Source organism: Papilio machaon, chromosome Z (assembly GCF_912999745.1).
Source record: "Papilio machaon chromosome Z, ilPapMach1.1, whole genome shotgun sequence".
Classification (NCBI taxonomy): domain Eukaryota; kingdom Metazoa; phylum Arthropoda; class Insecta; order Lepidoptera; family Papilionidae; genus Papilio; species Papilio machaon.
The window spans coordinates 4,683,426-4,702,758 of NC_060016.1; the positions used below are offsets into that span (position 1 = coordinate 4,683,426).

General features: G+C 35.8%; 1 protein-coding gene across 1 annotated transcript in view; it reads left to right on the forward strand.

Moving 5' to 3' along the window:
• Positions 1 to 19,333, forward strand: part of LOC106717294 (angiopoietin-related protein 6) — a 56,478-nt gene that overhangs the window by 1,153 nt on the left and 35,992 nt on the right. The gene's annotated exons all lie outside the window — the stretch shown is intronic.

Here is a 19,333-nt window from a genome sequence, read left to right on the forward strand (position 1 = left end):
TGACTATTTTGTATTGAGTACACTACATTAACCGAACTTTATCGTTTCCCGTTAAACAAAACGTTCAAACAAAAACTTTAGAGGTGAAAAGACGTCTATCGAAGCCCACTGTACCTGATGAGCTTTTGTGATAACATTTTGTTATTTTAATACAATAAAATGGAACTAAGTAATTCACGTAAATTCTAGTTCTGATTTATTGATTAATTTTATTATAATAAATATAAGTCGCTGAATTGAAGCTTATAAAAGTTAACGAAAGCAACAATTTCAATCAAGTACAACCGACCTAAAACGCGCCAAGGTCTGCAGTAAGTTAGTATAATCAAAAATACCAGTAAAATGTTACCACATTAATACTTTTTTTTAATTACATGTAATCTTGATTAAATTGCCATAAATGTATATTTGTTAAGTTACTTTCGAGTTGCCAACTGTGTCCGCTAAGAGCAGATCAATTTTTTAACTTGTCAAGTACAACCAGTGTGCTGCGCAGTCCACCTCGCAATGAATGCTTTAATCGTGGTAGTTGTCAATCTCTGTAGGATTTATATCATAGTGAACACTGCAACTTTAACCACTTTCACTGTTTGCAACGCCTTTGTATGTGTCACCATGAGCTGACCTCACATGTTTATGGATTATTTAAAGTTGACATTTCCGGCCGGTTCGGTTAAACTTAACGTTTTAATCAGTACTGTTGTTATGCTCGGAAAAGGACTAATTACAAGTTTGTTTTATTGTGTAAATGTAACTTGTTTTTAATGGTTTAATTAGTGAACGAAAAACGTAGCCCTAGATTTAAGCTTTCGCATATAAGGAAAATGGTTAGCGACTTAAATAGGCATTAATTTAAAGTTGGTGCCGCTTTGAAATTAGTAGAGGCTAATGATTTAAAAAATTTAAACTGTCTTAAAAGAAACCAATGGAGATAGTTTTGCAATCACGGTGTTGTAAGGACTTATCTATATATCAGACTATATCAGACTATAGAAGGTTCAGTTGATATACTGAGCGGATGTAAAATAATAAAAATGTCTTGTAGTCAAGTAGTCGTACAAAAAGGCCATTCAACAGCCCCGGTTCCGGAGTAGCGGTGTGAGGCCATAGAGTTGTCAAAAAACAATAACATTACTCCACACATGCACGTCATTCTTTGCCTCTTGGCAAACAATGCTCATTTAGTTTAGGCACGTTTTATGTATTGAGTTTTGGTTACCGGTACTGTTATTGGGTGGTAATAATTTTGCATAATTTCAATGACGTATAATTACTACGCATACGAGTGTTTCTAGATAGTTAGTTAATTTTATATTTAGAAATATTTTATTTAGAAAAAGAATTTTATTAATATTATAAATGCGAATGTTTGGATAGATGGATGCATGGATGGATTTGTTTGAAGGTATTTCCGAAACGGCTCAACTGATCTTGATGACATTTGGCACAGATGTAGGACATAGTCTGGAAGAACATATTGGCTATTTATTAAGTTTTTTATTCCGGATAGCCAGAGTCGCGGGCGACAGCTAGTTCTTTAATAAGTGTAAGTCTCGTCGTCTGCTCTGTTTAATGCAAGAAAGTACGATATTTCGTTATAAGTTTAATGTCACCATGTACAAAAGAAATAATTTTAAACAGAGATATAATAACGAAAATTTAAATTGAATATTATTGTTTTTGCAAAGGCAAAGTATGTAGTTTTTATAACATAAGATTATATAATATATATTTATAACAGGAAATTTCATCTTTTCAAGATGATTCAAACGAGACCCAACTCGATGAGGTTGTGTAGTTTCATTGAAAATTTTCTTTCGCCACCTTTCAGCTCCATCATCAGATTAGCCTCATAATATTGCACCGTTACGTGATTTAGATATGTATGCAAAATTTCAACTTCAGTAACCGGGAAGTAGATCAAATTGAATTTGCAAGATTTGATTACAAACATTGGTACAGGTGAAACTAATTAAAAGCTTGTGATAAGATATTGTAATCACTCGTATTCTCTTTGTAAAAACAATTATAACGATAAGTTTTTCTACAAATGTTTCGGCAGTGGAAACCTACACTCATCTAAACCGTCTACATGAAATTTTCTAATTAAATTTCATTACCAGATTTTTATATTTCACTGAGACGAGTAATATTAAATACATTTTTTTTTTTGAATAATAAATAATGAACTGTACAAAATGTCATTATATCCACAATAACCTCAAGCTACAATCCTGAAGCTAGTTAATTAAAAAAGCTACTTAATTTTTCAAAAGAATAAGCAATAGCAGTAACACTAGTTGCTTTTATTAAAGACTAGCTTTTTCCCGCGACTCCGTCCGCGCAGAATAAAAAAAAAAAAAAGAAAACGGGGTAAAAATTATCCTATGTCCTATTCCTGGATCTAAGCTACCTGCCCACCAATTTTCAGTCAAATCGATTCAGCCGTTCTTGAGTTATAAATGGTGTAACTAACACGACTTTCTTTTATATATATAAAGATAGATGTCTTAAGACAAACTGCGGATCATTATCGTCTAATTGAAGACATTTGATTTTGCGGATATTTATGACTTTTGTAATTCTTGTAGTTCGTTAGTCCAATTCAAAAGAACAATCTTATAAAACATGATTGTAATGAAATATACACGTGCTCTTTGAAACGAGTGGTGCCTTTAAAACTCATGGTCACATTCACTTCCTTAACAGTCGCTGGCAGACTTATAAAAATAAAGTACATTTTTTTATTATTAATTAAAACATAATATTAATTTCAACAACTGCAACTTCCAAGTTGTTTCATATTAGATATGAGAGATAAAAGGAACTGAATGATAATAAAAAAAAAACGTAAAATTTCTTAATTTTCTTTTTATTCAGTTTTTAAAACAAAGGAAATAAAAACTATCGATCTATTGAAATCAAGATATCGGCATTAAAAGTGGCCAATTTATAAAGTTAAGTAGACAGCAGAGTCTATTTTTTTATATAAAATGATTACAAATCTAGCTTTCATAATATTATAAACAGATTTTGAAACTACATGATATCATATTTATACGTATTATTTTTTAATTATGTATGTATTCGATTTATGAGTATGTACGTGGTATTGAATACACACAGTCCGTCAAGTATTAGCGTTAATACAACGCAATCACTCGTCCTTGTCTTACTTAATCAGAAGCGATACACTCTCAATAAAATCAGTTAAATCATTCGGATGTAACAAGGACATATAGAGTAGTGCAGTTAGGATACGTGTATATACAAAACATATAGCTATCACTGTTTATCTATAGAGAAAAAGATGGATGACAATATATTTTTGTACGTGTGTTTTCACTAAATTTTGTTCAAACACTCATTTAATTAAAGAATAGCTATTCTATTCGTTCCACTGCATACGAACTTTGAAAACAAACACGCATAACCAATAAGTGTGATTTTTTGCGAAAAACGTTAACTTCAGTAGTAATTTAATTTAAACATGCGAACTTAAATTACCAACGTGTGATTCTAATATAACGCCTATATCTCTAATTCACATTAAAATTCAAAGTAACTAACAACGGAACTTTCAAACGCATTTAAAATTTCATGATAATCGTTATTCCACGTTTCAATGCTATTAGGTACTACTTAGATAATATCAAAAGGTTTTTTATAATTCTCTAATTGGTATTTTCATGAATTGTTTCAATTTTATATAATTGCTACTTCCGGATATCACTGATTTTGATTACCGCATTTATACATAAACTGCAGCCCGAGACTCCGTCCGCGCGAATTTAAAAACATTTAACTTAATTTACCTTTATCAGTAGCTTCTACGTTCTTACAGACTGTGCTCTACATCTATGTAAAATTTCATTGACATCTGTTCAAACAAACATCCATCCATCACTCTTTAAAATTTATATTATCGGCTAAATACTTTCCCGTTTAGAATGACTTGACAATCAGACAGTGTTATTATTTGTAAAATATATTTTTACTTTTGTGATCTAGATTTTTATGCGTTGCTAGTTTTACCTCCTATAAAAAAAGATACTAAATATTGACAAGCGAAACTTATTACGTGTAATAACATTATGGCGATTTATTTTAGTAGACATTCACTGCCGGGCGACTTTTTCTTAAGCTCCAAGCGCAGACAGGTGGAGGCGCACAAAACGAGATCAAGGTCGTAAGGCGTTATTGTTGTATGTCTAAGTCTAATTGCCGTATCTAATATTAACCGCGATCAATGGTATTCAAGTTATCTACGTAGGACTGAGCGGGTATTCGACGTATGCAGTACCAATACCAAAGTGTTTAACGTACCAACGAATCTGTGCAACTTTAATGAATTAGCGGATGACGGCGATTTGTTGCAAATAGCGTTGGGCGCGAGCGCATCTTGAATTTCGAAGGGACAGCGATCAGCCAAGGGCAAACAGGCTAGGCGATGTATGAACGGTTGAACTTTACCGCTGATGTATATAGATTAAAGACCGATTTATTTTATCGCATTTTGCCTTTTTAAATAGCTATCTCACTCACACTAATCGATGAACGTATTCACTGTCCCCTACGCGGTGTGCCAACTAAATGTCAATGTCGACTTACTAGTGTACAGGAAGAGTATCTGGGTGTATAACTATATTATGATTTTGCTTGGTCTGTTTGCTTGTACATATCTATAACAAGGACGACTGAGAAAAGGATACTCAAATTGGTTTTGCTTCTACCTACAAGTCGTCGTTAGCACCTCAATTATACCTGTCCGGTAAGTTGTTATGACTATAGTGTAATATGTATAAATTTTTATCTTACTTATATCCTAAACGACGTTTTAATTAAATTTGATTCGAATAAAATGTGTAAATAAAAAAATTGTGTTTGTGATGACGATGCTTTATCAAGCCAAGTTTTAAGGAAAAATATACAATGTCAATTACAATACATTTAATTGCCATTTAATATTTTGTTAACTAATCTATTTGTTTAATTCTATCGATCCACGAGCTTTGAAATAAGTTCCCGGATTAGCATGTTCCGATATCACCATAAAATTAATAATCTCGACTTATCGTTGGTATCTGATAATAATAATAATAATAATTCATTTATTGCAAACTGTATTACATACCAAAATCCCTGCATAAAACATATCACCCCTCTCATTATCTTTGAAAAAACAGAGATTATATGTTTAATCCAGTGATCGGAGACCTAATAAAACCAACGATGAGTGATGTAGGTTGCATTATTAAGAACTAGTTGTTAAACACGACTCCGTTCGCGCGGAATTAAAAAAAACTTTATGTGTAACCTATGTGTCCAGTCTATGTTCTACATTTATGCCAAATTTCAATGAGATCCTTTATAACGAACATCCATCCATCTAACCATTCGCATTTACAACATTAGTAAGATTAGGGTAACCTGTCCAGTGGGAGAATACAAATTGTATGTCACTTGTCAATCAAAATCGGTTGAATTGTTTTAACAACAGGTTTACGACATTATGTTTCATTCATTTGGACAAAAAACAACTAAAGTTATAAAGTGATGATTTAAAAGCAAATGGTGATCCACTTCCATATAGATTTGTATGTGTAGTTAATATTTTATATATAAAAAGTAAATTCCCTAAACTTGTTGCCTGTCATAATGTTGTCTTATCATATTTTTAATAAGGTATAAGTGAGTAAAAGTAAACGAGTATTTCCGCGATATTACGACATGGGTCAACTAGGTCCCTTGAATGCTCCACTTCTCGAATGATTGCGCAAATTTTGAAAATGGCTGCATGCAACTTGTTTCATATTACGATACTGCAATTTAATGTGATAATAATTCGAGTTACATATTGATTTCTTAAATTCTTTCAGGAATTTCGACATAAGTAAATGCAAACGTTATTATTACGTTGATATCATTGTCAAAACAAATAATAAATAATGTTAAAGTCAAAATGAATAATATTAAAATAATGCACTAAAAATAATTATAAAAACGTCTATTTTTAGTGATATCACTAGATACACTGCAGATTTACTTTTTACATATTTAATAATATTAGAACAACAAATAAATTTTTTAATTAATCAATGGAATCATTCACGTTATACAAAATATACAAAATATTCATATTAACGTACGTAGACAATATTTGATTTTGTTCATAGAATGCATTGACTTTACTTCACGACCGCATACAAAGTTGTATTGCAGATAATGTTATGTAGTTTACGTAATTTAACCTGATTTTCGAGAAAAAGAGTCTTACGGACATACATAATATAATATATTTATTAATATGTTTATACCTAAGTGTACAGGTGATTTTCATCTTATGTGATAAAAGTTTAACTTAAATAAGTACGGACATACATGGACATATGTTACGTTACACGGACGACTGTTAACAGTCACTTCTTACAGCCGGCGCAACGCTGACCGCTTGAAGCTGTCCCTACCAATTGTACAAGGCAGTGAAGCCGTTCTAAGTTTATACACTAACCGCAGATCACTGGACCGCTTACTGGAATCTAGGTGAGAGGGTAACGACCGATAGTTTAATATTTTACACATTTAGTTAAAGCTGTTTGATCTAGACATATGAGTTCGCATAAATTTCCGTGGAGTTGTGACTATCAAGCTAACATAAAGTCGAACTTTAAAAATACTTATCTCACTTACATTATAAATGCAAAATTTTAGATGGATGTTTGTTAGAAGGTATCTCCGGAACTGCTCAACGGATCTTGCTGAAATTTGGCATAGATGTAGAACATAGTCTGAAAAAATACATGGGCTATTTATTATAGTTTTTTCTGCGTGGAAGGAGTCGCGAACAAAAGGTATCGTAGTTAGCCGATATATGTAAACATTTGTATTAACAATTAAACATTGTCATGCCCGTAATCTAAAAAGGTAATTAACATAAGAATTTCGCACTTTCCTGTACATATACCATCACTATGCTTGTCATTATTTTTGTAACCATCTGTTTTACTTGCGATGTTTTCAACGTCTTTACACTGTGACTGAACACTGTCTGGAAGAAAACGTAGGCTATTTACTGAGTTTATTTTAATTCCGCGCGGTCGGAGTAGCGGGCAACAGCTAGTACATTTATAATTTTAAATAAAACAAATGCCGGTTTGCAGTGTATTAAACTTGCGCTTTATTGGCCAATATTTGTGGTTGTGGTTAATAACCTTAAAAATTTAAAGGCGATTGTACGAACGTTGTTTCCGAGTCACTTATCGATTAATTTCGATGTTATAAGTTATATAACTATCTTAAGCGAGTACGTTACGCACGAAGTGATGTTTGTTGAAGGATAATAAGTTATACCCTGTACAAAGACTTGCTATATCTGCTTTTGAAAAGCTTTGTTTAAATGATAATACAGGATTATTATTACAATATTTATAATTAACCTTTTGAAAAAAAAAATCTTCGGTTCTTTTTTACTGTATTTCATAAGTTTATCTTAAAATACTTCGTATGTCGTTTAAGCAAAAAAATTCCAATGAATTGTAACGAATGGCGATAAAAGTTTAAACAAAACAATGTCAGGAGCAAACTGCAATTTTATTAATGTATATTTAGGCATAAATAAAATTGATGTGCCTGTATGTAAAATGAAAATCTTGTCGCTTATAACAAAAAAACATAGATATCACAATTAACCAATGGCGGAGACCAAGTTAAATGCCTAAATTATTCATAATATATTTATGATGGACGAGCATTATTGTCCATAACCAGTTTATCATTTCCATTAAATACCTTGTTGTAAAACGTTTATTTAACCTTTTTTAAGTTTTTAACAACCTATTGATACTATTATAAAATGGAAGCGGATCTCATAAGCGAGGTATTCTGGACTAGATTTAGGCGTTACAAGTATAAAATTATACTAAGAGTAACAATACAAATAATATTTGCCGTAACATAATTTAGGTACAATATAGATACGTCGCTCCTAATTTATGTTAGTTTCCTCGCCTTAGCTGGAGAATTATAAAATCCGACGTAAAGCCTAGCTTAAATACAGATTTATTTACAAATCTTTATCGCTTATTTTCTTTTACATTAAAATGAATCTCATCAATCATAGAGTTGTAATCTAGGTTATAGGTCTATTGATTTTTCTAACGGCTGACGACCTTCACTTTTAAGATCACCAACAAACTCATATACACTTACATATGAGCAAAAGCAACAATGAATTAATTATGTTAGTTAGCGGAGTACATTCTTCTCGATAGTAGCCATCGAATACATCGAGTCGATTCAATTTCATAACTTAAACAGCCTTCAAACATCGGGTGTCAAAACTTTTACATATAAATATAAGGTTTTAAGAACAGAATAGCGTTCATTTTATCTCTTACAAAAAATGATAATAACTCTAACTGGATACAATTTTCCATTTAATACAGAGAAGTTAATACTTACTGTTTTCATAATAATGTCTTTTATATTTTATGTGAAAAGAGTTTGCAGATGGAAAGAACTTCAAAGGAAAACAAATGAAGCATAATTTTTTTAAATTTTTCACTTAGAGATACAACTATGGTCTAATTTTTGGAGACTGCCTATTGAAAAATACGGCTTTAAATATTAACAGGAGTCTATTGGCCGATATAATGTAACGCAGTTGATTTATGAACTCATTAGTGGTGTTATGGCCATTTCATCGGAGACAACATGGCATGATTTGTTAAGGCCTGGACAGTTTCTACAAAAGTTACGTCACACACAGCACCGGTATGTTTGCTGCGAACGTTTTACAATTGTGACAAAATGAATTTCTTAACGGACCGGGTTGCCATAACAAAGACGTGATTTATAGTTCGGCTACCTTACTTCATAGATTGCACGTTACTCGATTTTTTGAGTCCCAAATGCCTAAAATTTGTCATTAGAAAGAGGCAGAGAATGCCATATCCGATCACTCAGGTAACGAATACATTATATTTTCCTCAAATATAATCTAAAAGTATGTATTGGTTTGGTAACAGTAAGTAACAAAAATAATTTTGAACATGTCAAAGTGTCACATGAAATCGACCATCATGATCGATGAATGATCGAATGAATATCAAATTATAGTCCGACAACAACCTAACTAAGCTACCTCTTATAAAACCTTCGTATATTCAGTTAATACAAATAATAGCTATCAATATTTGAAATATTACCAATACAGTGAAGATCAGCAATCGAAGCGACACAAACGACGTCGCACCCTTGACCCGGTGGCCGAGGTCGATTTCTTTCATGTCTTCCTCGCTATAAGATAACTTCGAACGAGAATTGATCCGATGCCTCGTTAAATCTTTTATTTACCATTAAATTTCCGCAATTAGCACGCTATTATAACGCCGTAATTAATTAACTTTATGCTTATGCCTACTGAATTAGTCATGAGCTACTCTCGTTTTATAAATGTACAGTATACATATACTTTACATAGGCTTAGAATTAGAATTAGAATAAAACAATTCTTGAGGGTAAGATTAAGAATTTAGCAGTCTTAAGTAATTTTATAACTGCATCATTGTACTAAAGTAAATGGCAATCTAAATAATCTTACTAATATTATAAATATGAAAGTTTAGATGGATGGAATGGAACGGATGGATGAACTGCTCAACGTATCTTGATGAAACTTGGCACAGAAGTAGAACATAGTCTGAGAGAACACATAGGCTATTTATTGTTTTTAAAATGCGCGCTGACGAAGTCGCGGGCAACTTCTAGTGTATCTAATATATAAAATTCTCGTGTCGCGGTGTTTGTGGTTAAACTCCTCCGAAACGGCTTGACCGATTCTCATGAAATTTTGTGAGCAAATTGAGTAGGTCTGAGAATCGGCCAACATCTATTTTTCATACCCATATTAAGTTTTTTTTTAACTGCGCGCGGACGGAGACGCGGGCGACAGCTAGTAATAAATATATGTTCTGTGATCATTATTCATGGATGGCTATAAGACATAGCTTAGGGTCATCCAGACTAAATATAATGCTGTATTGATATAATTCCTAATGTTATTTCCTTTTATTTTGTATAAAAATGAGTAAATGTAACCTGAATCTGTTATGTTTAAGTGATAAAGTATGTTTGTTAATGACCAATTTTAATTGATTTCGATAACACGGCAATAAATTGTTTATCATCTTACACGCAAGTAAACATTACGCATTTGGCTACAGTTGGTTTTTGTTATTTTTAATCTTTTAATACTTAAATAATAATAATAATAAGAGAGTATCAAGGTTATAAAGGTGAATATGTAGCTTATCTTTTGATTAAAAATGGATACTACCTGATAAGGATATACAAGCTTTTATAATTATTTCTGTTTCAATTTTAATCCAAAGTTATTAAGGTACCTACCTACATTAATGAATTACTTCTTTTTACACTGCACAAATTTTGTTAGCAGGGTATAAATTAAGATTCTAAAAACAAATAAAAGAGTATTCGTCTTCGCAATGTCTTGTAGATGTTTCTTAGAAATCTCCGCATACTTTTTGTTACAGACAACTTAAGGACAGATACATAGTTATATATACTCGTACGATTAGGCATTGTTTTGGTCTTTGTTTGTTACATCGTTCGTCAGTGATTTATCAAACACACCGAATTTTTCCTCATTATTTTTCTGCAAAGTTTTGAACGTAAATCTATATATATAAAAGAAAGTCGTGTTAGTTACACTATTTATAACTCAAGAACGGCTGAATCGATTTGACTGAAAATTGGTGGGCAGGTAGCTTAGAACCAGGAAACGGACATAGGATAATTTTTACCCCGTTTTCTATTTTATTATTCCGCGCGGACGGAGTCGCGGGTAGAAGCTAGTATAATATAGAGCAAGAACTCCGAATTGTTTCATTGCTTTCTCTTTGTTTGTATCATGCTTTTAAAAGTCATAATATTAGAAATTCTCTTTTAATAAGACACCGCTTTATATGTCGCGTAATTAAAAAAGCATTAAAAATTATTCTTCATTTATATATTCTCCACAGTGAAAGAATTTTTACATATTGGTAGTATGACAACGATATTTAACAGTACATTACTCAATGCCCGAATAATTTAGGAAGAAACTCGTATTGTTTGAATAATATAACTCATTCCGTAGTTTTCTATGTTACTTCATATGTGTCGCAACTTTCAAACAATTAAGTCAAACAATTGTCCTTAACGAGGTTTAAGCCTTTAACGTTGACAACATTCACAATGTACCTAGTTCGTAACAATAATCACGTCCGGTTCAATATTAATTACGAATGTTACTTTATCAACTATAAATATTCATAAAACTTTGTTGTGTTGTAACAAAAATAAATCATAACATAGTAAGTTTTTTTTATTGGAACGAAGTTCCTTATCGCGCGTTGTGAAAGGGGGCTAGACGGAAAAAATTCTTACGAAAAGTTGTCACGACACTTTTTGCTATAGTAAGTATGTTAACGACGAATGAGCGCTACTTCACCATGGCAACGACGTGACAATATATAACGAAAATTCATAGAAATAAAATGTACTTCTTGTGAAGACTTAAGTTTTTTATTCATAGAATAAACATTGGTTCCTTCACTAATTAATAGAAAGGAACTTCGTTCCATCCGGGTGTCCCTTGACACCTCTCAAGTTTTTTCATTTATTTACTTATTTTCTAAAATATTAAAAAGATGTACCATATTTTATAAAAATAGTGCACCATAGGCTGCGGAATCCCACGACCCAAGTAACCTGTGGTCAGGGCTGCAGAGACAGAGACTTCTATGAACGCAGTTTCTAAGATGCCTTTTGTATCAGGCCCTTAATCCAATGGTTTATTATTTTATTTTACAATATAACACTTTTGATCGACACGAAGAGTTACATGTCATTTTGACTATTGATAATCCAGAACCTCGCTCATCGGAATGATCTGCAATGATTGCTGTCTTCAGAAAAATCAGATTTATTTTATCGGTCGCACTGGTACATTCAAGAACAAATGTGTCTCTATCACTCTTCACTGTAAAGCGTCACAAGTGGAAACGCTTTCTTGCAGTGAGGCCGTTGCCATCAATATGTTGCTGTCCTTCAAACCGCTTATGGGACACTTCATTCCATGACTGATAAAAAGTGTTTACAGTTTAGTAGTACAGTCATATCATAAATATATTTTTTTTTTGCAAAACTCCACCCCACTATTGGCTAAGAGTGGACAAAAGAAACATATTAAGAGCATTCTAAACATTCATTTGGTGAAAAAAGAATACATTAAAAGCATTGAAATACCTACGCAACACAAGTTTATATCGAGCTTTATAAAATGTATCGGTGTCTATAATAAGTTGCAATACTAGTCCATTAATAACAATTACAATCGCCTTTATTTCAGCACAATCGGGATAAGATTTGTAGTTCTTTTTTTGCTTTAAGTACTAACTACTAACCAAAGGCGTTCTAATTCTACGCTAGTTAAAATATACTACTTAATTATAAGTAAAATTTTTGAAAATCAAAACATAGTTGAAGGTATAAAAACAAACTCATAACACTACTTACTCACAGTTACCTGAACTGGATACAATTTGTAAAATGTTGCATAGAAAACTTTGTAATTTTAAACACTTTAAATTGGCTTGTGCTATCTCAATGTTATGAATCATTGTTTTTTCCTAATTTAATTCTATTTTTTCTTTTTTTTTTTTATTATTATTATTTTTTATAAAGTGTCAGCTGAAAACCAGCGCAGGGGCAGTTTAGTCTGTTTCTGCTTCGCTGAGCTAGCTCCCTTTTGCCACACTTTATGCCTTGTATGTGTGTGTTTTTTCTTTTTTTTTTCTTTATTGATTGTATATTTTTTGAGTGGCAATGGCTTTTCTTTCTTTTTTTCTTTCTTTCTTTATTTCTTTCTTTTTTCCTTAAATAATTTGGAATTATGTATAATAATTTTTGAAGTAAGTAATTTGTTACGTCCTTATATGACCCTTAGTTGTAGTCTATTCGTATATCTCTTCTAACACCCCTACATAGTAATGAACTGAAAACATCTATGGAATAATTGTCATCATTAGTCAGATATAGTCATATAATCATGTATTGTGAACGAGCAATGTACAATATCTGCACATATCTGAGAAGAAATTCAATGATATGTGTGAAGTCAACCAACCCGCACTGGGCCAGCGTGGTTGACTATGTCCTAGTCACCCCTAAATTGGGGTAGGCTCCGAGCCCCTCGGTGGGGACGTATAGTGAGCTGATGATGAAGGTACAATAATATGACTTAAACTTACCTAATAAGATAAAATACCCCAGGGGGGTACCAATACCCCTGGTATTGGAGAATCCCCCTCCGTGCGCTTACGCCTGAACTCCCGCTCTGAGTCTGGGGGTAAGCGCACGGGCCGCCCCGCGTATTCTGGGGGGGGGCTCCATTCCGCTCGCTTGCAAAGGTCGGGGCAAACGAAGCAAGGCACTTTCAGCACCCCCTGTCACCCATGCCGTGGACTTCTGTAATATCAGGGGGCTACATTCTAACTTGGAGGCCGTCCACTACCATCTCCGGACGGCAAAGCCGGCCTTGCTTTTCCTAACCGAGACGCAGATATCCTCTCCGGCGGACACATCGTATCTATCCTGCCCGGGATACAAATTGGAACATTCTTTTTTGCCTCGGGCCGGGGTGTGCGTGTACGTCAGAGAGGATATCTGTTCTCGTCGCCTCAGCCTTCTTGAAGGTAGGGACCTATCTCTTTTATGGCTGCGCGTAGATGGCGACGACCATCCGCGGGTCTATGCGTGCCTTTATAGGTCCCATAGCGGTAATGCCGAAACAGACCGACTCATGGAGCAAGTCCAAACGGCTACAGATTCCGTTCTGGCACAGATCCCCTCCGCTGAAATCGTGGTACTAGGCGACTTCAACGCCCACCATGCCGATTGGCTTGGCTCTCGTACCACCGATCATGCGGGGAGATCTGTCCACGACTTTGCCTTGTCTTATGACCTGACACAGCTGGTCACCTCGCCCACGCGAATCCCAGATGTCGAAGACCATACACCTTCCCTGTTGGACCTTCTGCTGACCTCACATCCGGACAGCTATAAGGTTTCCGTCGAAGCCCCTTTGGGCTCGTCAGACCATTGCCTGATCCGGACCACAGTGCCCATCTCGCGTCGCCCACGGTTTAAACCGAATGGCCTTCGCCGAGTGTGGCACTATAGGTCAGCAGACTGGGATGAGATGCGGTCCTTTTTTGCGTCCTACCCATGGGAGAGAGTTTGCTTCAGGCTGGATGATCCCGACGCTGTTGCCGATTCTATCGCTGATGTGGTACTTCAGGGGATGGATCTTTTTATTCCATCTTCAGTTGTGCCCATCGGAGGCAGTTCTCGACCCTGGTTTGGTAAATCCTGCAAATTAGCCTCGCGCTACAAGCTGGATTGTTATCGAGCCTGGGCTGAGGCGTCAGCAGCTAGGGATGTAAATACCAGCCAGTTAAAAAAGAAGTATAACTCTGCCTCCAGGTCCTTCAAAAGAGTGATTGCCAAGGCAAAGTCCGAACACGTGGCCAGCATTGGTGAGAGGCTAGTGCACCTTCCTTCGGGAACTCGTGCGTTCTGGTCTCTTGCCAAGGCTGTCCAGGGGAACTTCTGTAAGCCGTCCTTACCATCTTTGCGCAGGGGGGATGACTCGTTGGCCCATACCGCAAAAGAGAAAGCCGATCTTCTGGGCTCTCTTTTTGCGGCCAACTCGACTCTGGATGACAAAGGTAACTCGCCGCCGAAAATCCCACGCGGTGAGACCTCCATGTCCGAAATCCAGTTTATCCAGAGATCAGTGCGGAAATCGCTGCAATCTCTGGATATCCATAAGTCGAGTGGGCCTGACGGGATACCCCCCATCGTGCTTAGGACTTGCGCTCCTGAGTTGGCACCGGTTTTAACGCGCCTGTTCCGGTTCTCCTACTCCTTAGGCGTTGTCCCGAAATCATGGAAGACTGCCATAATCCACCCGATCCCGAAAAAAGGCGATAGCTCTGACCCGTCCAACTACAGGCCGATCGCCATTACCACCTTGTTCTCGAAAGTCATGGAAACGACCATCAATTGCCAACTCATGAGGTACCTTGAGGAGCATCAGCTGATTAGCGATCGTCAGTACGGTTTCCGACAGCGTCGCTCAGCTGGTGATCTTCTTGCGTACCTCACGCATCGATGGTCGCAGGCGATCGAGGGCAAGGGGGAGGCCCTGGCGGTTAGTTTGGACGTGGCCAAGGCCTTTGATCGGGTATGGCACAGAGCACTTCTCTCGAAGCTGCCTTCCTACGGGCTGCCCGAGAAACTATGCGCCTGGATTGCCAGCTTTTTGGAGGGTCGAAGCATCAAGGTCGTTGTCGACGGTGCATGCTCGGACCCCAAACCAATTAATGCTGGTGTCCCACAGGGCTGTGTACTGTCGCCCACCCTGTTTCTTCTGCATATCAATGACATGCTGCAAATTAGCAACATCCATTGTTATGCAGACGATAGCACGGGTGATGCATTGTACACGGCCCGCGCTAACGTTTCTCGGGCTACTGCCGATGAGAACCGGACCAAACTTGTGTCTGAACTGGAGACCCTACTGGGTGAAGTTTCGGATTGGGGTCGACGAAATCTCGTTGATTTCAATCCCAAAAAGACACAAGTATGCGCCATTACCGTTAAAAAACAACCCTTTGTCGTGGATCTTCATTTCGAGGGCACTCCCCTGGTTGCCTCAGCCAGTATCAGTATTCTCGGCGTTGACATATCGAACGACGTTCAGTTTCGCGGTCATTTGGAAGACAAAGCCAAGCTGGCCTCCAAAAAACTGGGTGTGCTCGGCAGAGCGAAGCAGTATTTCCTACCGGGCCATCGCCTTCAGCTGTATAAGGCGCAAGTTCGGCCCCACATGGAATACTGCTCGCATCTCTGGGCGGGAGCACCCCAGTACCAGCTTCTTCCATTTGACCGCATACAACGGAGAGCGGTTCGAATCGTCAACGACCGAGTTCTTACTGATCGGCTCGACACTCTGGCGTTGCGGAGGGACGTTAGTTCCCTCTGCATTTTCTACCGTATTTACCACGGGGAGTGCTCAGAAGAGTTGTTTGGAACAATTCCTGCCGCCGAGTTCCGTCATCGGACGACCCGACAGACTGCCAAGTTCCATCCACACCACCTCGATGGCTGGCAATCCACAACCGTGCGGTTTTCGCGTAGCTTTCTACCGCGTACCGCCGCGTTGTGGAATGGTCTGTCCTCGGCGGTATTTCCAAACCGCTACGACTTAGGGTCCTTCAAGAAGCGAGCGTATCACCTTCTCAAAGGCCGGCAACGCATCTGCGATTCCTCTGGTATTGCAGATGTCCATGGGCGTCGATGAACACCTTGGTGTTCTCGCTGCTCGTTTGCCCCCTTCTCTTATAAAAAAAAAAAAATATGACTTGGTTCTAATAAAAGCGGAGTTACTCCAGAAATCGATCCTCAAAACAGGTAATGGTTACAAAGTATGTATCCGTGCTCAAGGTCGTTCAGAAAAGGCTTAAGGCCACTAGTTAGATATTGAAAGGAGTTTTATGCAGATAGGTTAAAAGTGAAGGAGTCTTGAGATTACTTCAAACAGTTACTAAAGATTTGACGTTATAGAATACTTGTATCTGCCCTTAAATACGCCATTACTGTACTTGGGGGTCCTGAACAGGTTTAGTACATATTTGACGAGTTCATGTAGTAAACTTAAGATTTTAATAATTATAGATAATATGGAAATTGCAGATCTTGTCAATTTTAAAAGTATTATGAGATTGTAACTGGTGTGAATGTAACATCACATGATTAGGACCGCAATGTGTTTACTATAGTTTTTGTTATCTTAACCAAGCTGCAGTAAAGTTACAAGACCAGTCCGACCTTGTGAATGTCCGGCTAGTGATAAGAAAATACATTTTCTATAGTCTTATGCCTAATGATCACAAGTCAAGATTATTGCGTCAGATGTCGATATTGTTTTATCAATAAATTATATAATAATAATTAAAGACTTACATATTTGTGTAGTTTAATACCCAAAGATCATTCCAAAGATCATCATTAATTTAAAATAGAAGATCTATAGATCAAGCTCATCAATAGATTCTGAGCTTCACCTGATGTGTGAATGAAGCCCAGTCCTAGTCTTTTTCTCCTTCCCACGCCGTTTTATTAAGAAAAGGGAGGAAAAAGATCGTAGAGAGGAGAAAATGTTGTATCTTAAATCTACCAAAATATTTGGAAGATCAGTTTTGCTAAACATTGAAAAATTTTCAAAATTGCAATGAAAATTCGCCGCTTAAAATAGGCGTTATTTTGAGAACATTACCTTAGGGCCATCGTATGTGGAAATCTTCAATCGAAAGCCTGCCCACTGCCTCAGCTAATTTTTTTGTCAACTGCTTCGTAGCTGTCCGTGTACGGTAGCCTTTACAAATAATATAAGATTTTGCAGCAAGCTTGTTAAGTCAAAATGTGTCAAGGAATACAAATATCGCCATACAAGGGACTGATATAGATCGTCTTTCTATTTAAATAGTTTAAACTTAATTATTATTGAGTAAGCAAAAAAAATGTAGCAGTAGCATCAAATAGTAGAAATAAAATCATTAAGTCTACAAATTACCAACTAAGGAATGATTCGCTTAGTATTTATACTAGTTTTTTAACCTTGTGCCATACGAAGAAGTTGTAGGGCAAATGACATCTTCGCTTTGATTCGGTATTTTATCGAAATCCACTTGCGGTTACTGAATTAGCTTTAATTATTTATCATCGGAGTGTATTTGGTCATATGATTGCTCGTACATTCTTAACAAAAATATGTATGACAACGTTTACTCCATTATAGCAAAATATATATTTCTTATAATTAAATGTATTTAGGTAGTAGTTACCGTTGGTTTCCACTGCCAAAATCCTTGTCATCCCAATCGTTTTCCTCGAATAAATGTTCTAAAATATGTTTTGTACAGATGTATGCTGTGAAACTCTTACGTTAAGCATAACTTTACACTGAATATGTGCAGCCAGCCGTAAAATTTCTTCGACCATGACTTTCTATTATGCATTCATAATTTCTTTTTAATTACCTCAATTAAGACATATTTAATCTTATATATATTTAAACATAACTTTATGTTATATGCATAGTACCTCTTTAGACGCCTACCAATTAAATATAACGCAACATAAGAAATTGTAAACTTACTCTTGAGGTTTTACCTTAAGATATTTAACTTGATGTCGCGTTATACTAAGGGACTAATCATTAAGGATAGAGGAGAGACTTAAAGACCCAGAAAGTATCAGGCAGACAACAAGAGAGAGGTATGAAAGTGTTCAATAAATCAAACGTTTCAAAGCAATTTTCTGAGTCGATTATGCGAGGCACATGTTCGACAAATTTCTATCGTATCCAGTCCAACGGCATAATCGTCCGCGTCATAATGATAGCGAATTAAGCAATCCCCAGTATGCGGTAGAGTCGCGTGAAAGGTCGGTCATATTAGCGGGCCACTATGTAAGGTTATTGTTGCCGCCTGCACTGATACGATGCCAAATAGATTACAAGCAAGCGTGTTACCCAAACAGTTTATAAAAACAAACATTATTCTTATTTTAATTTTAATAATATAGCTTACCAGGAATGTAAAAAAACGTCGCCATATTGATCAATGAATTACTTGACAAGACTCACTAGAGAGTGTTGTGAAGAAGGCGATTTAAGCCTCCCCGATCCAGAGTTTTTACATTCTTGGTAAGCCTATACATAATTTTAAAATGTGAGGTATAAATAAAATGTTGCTTATTAAATGAATTACTTAATCAAGATTAATGTTTTTTTTTTTATAAACTGTGACCTAATTAATTATATTTTTTTTAAATATGTTCCCGTACCGTAATGACAGATATGAACATACATACTTCTATTCATTTTTACAGACTTATATGCCACTTTTAATGCTCCTTCCACATTCGACATTCTTACTTGTGTGTATGGTGTGCTTGGTTACAGGAGCTGTATCTATATTTTTAATTTTATGTTGGTAGCATTTAGCATAATTTTGTATTTTGCAACAAAAATTTATTTATTCCTCTCTCACTGCATGTTTCTATTCTGAATTTCTCTTGACACTGACTGAATTTTGATTCGCCATCGAAATATTGCAATTTAATTGTTCCTTTTGACTGTAGCGACACTCTTATTGACATATACTAGTGTCGTCCCTCATATTCTCCTTGGAAAAACAGAGAC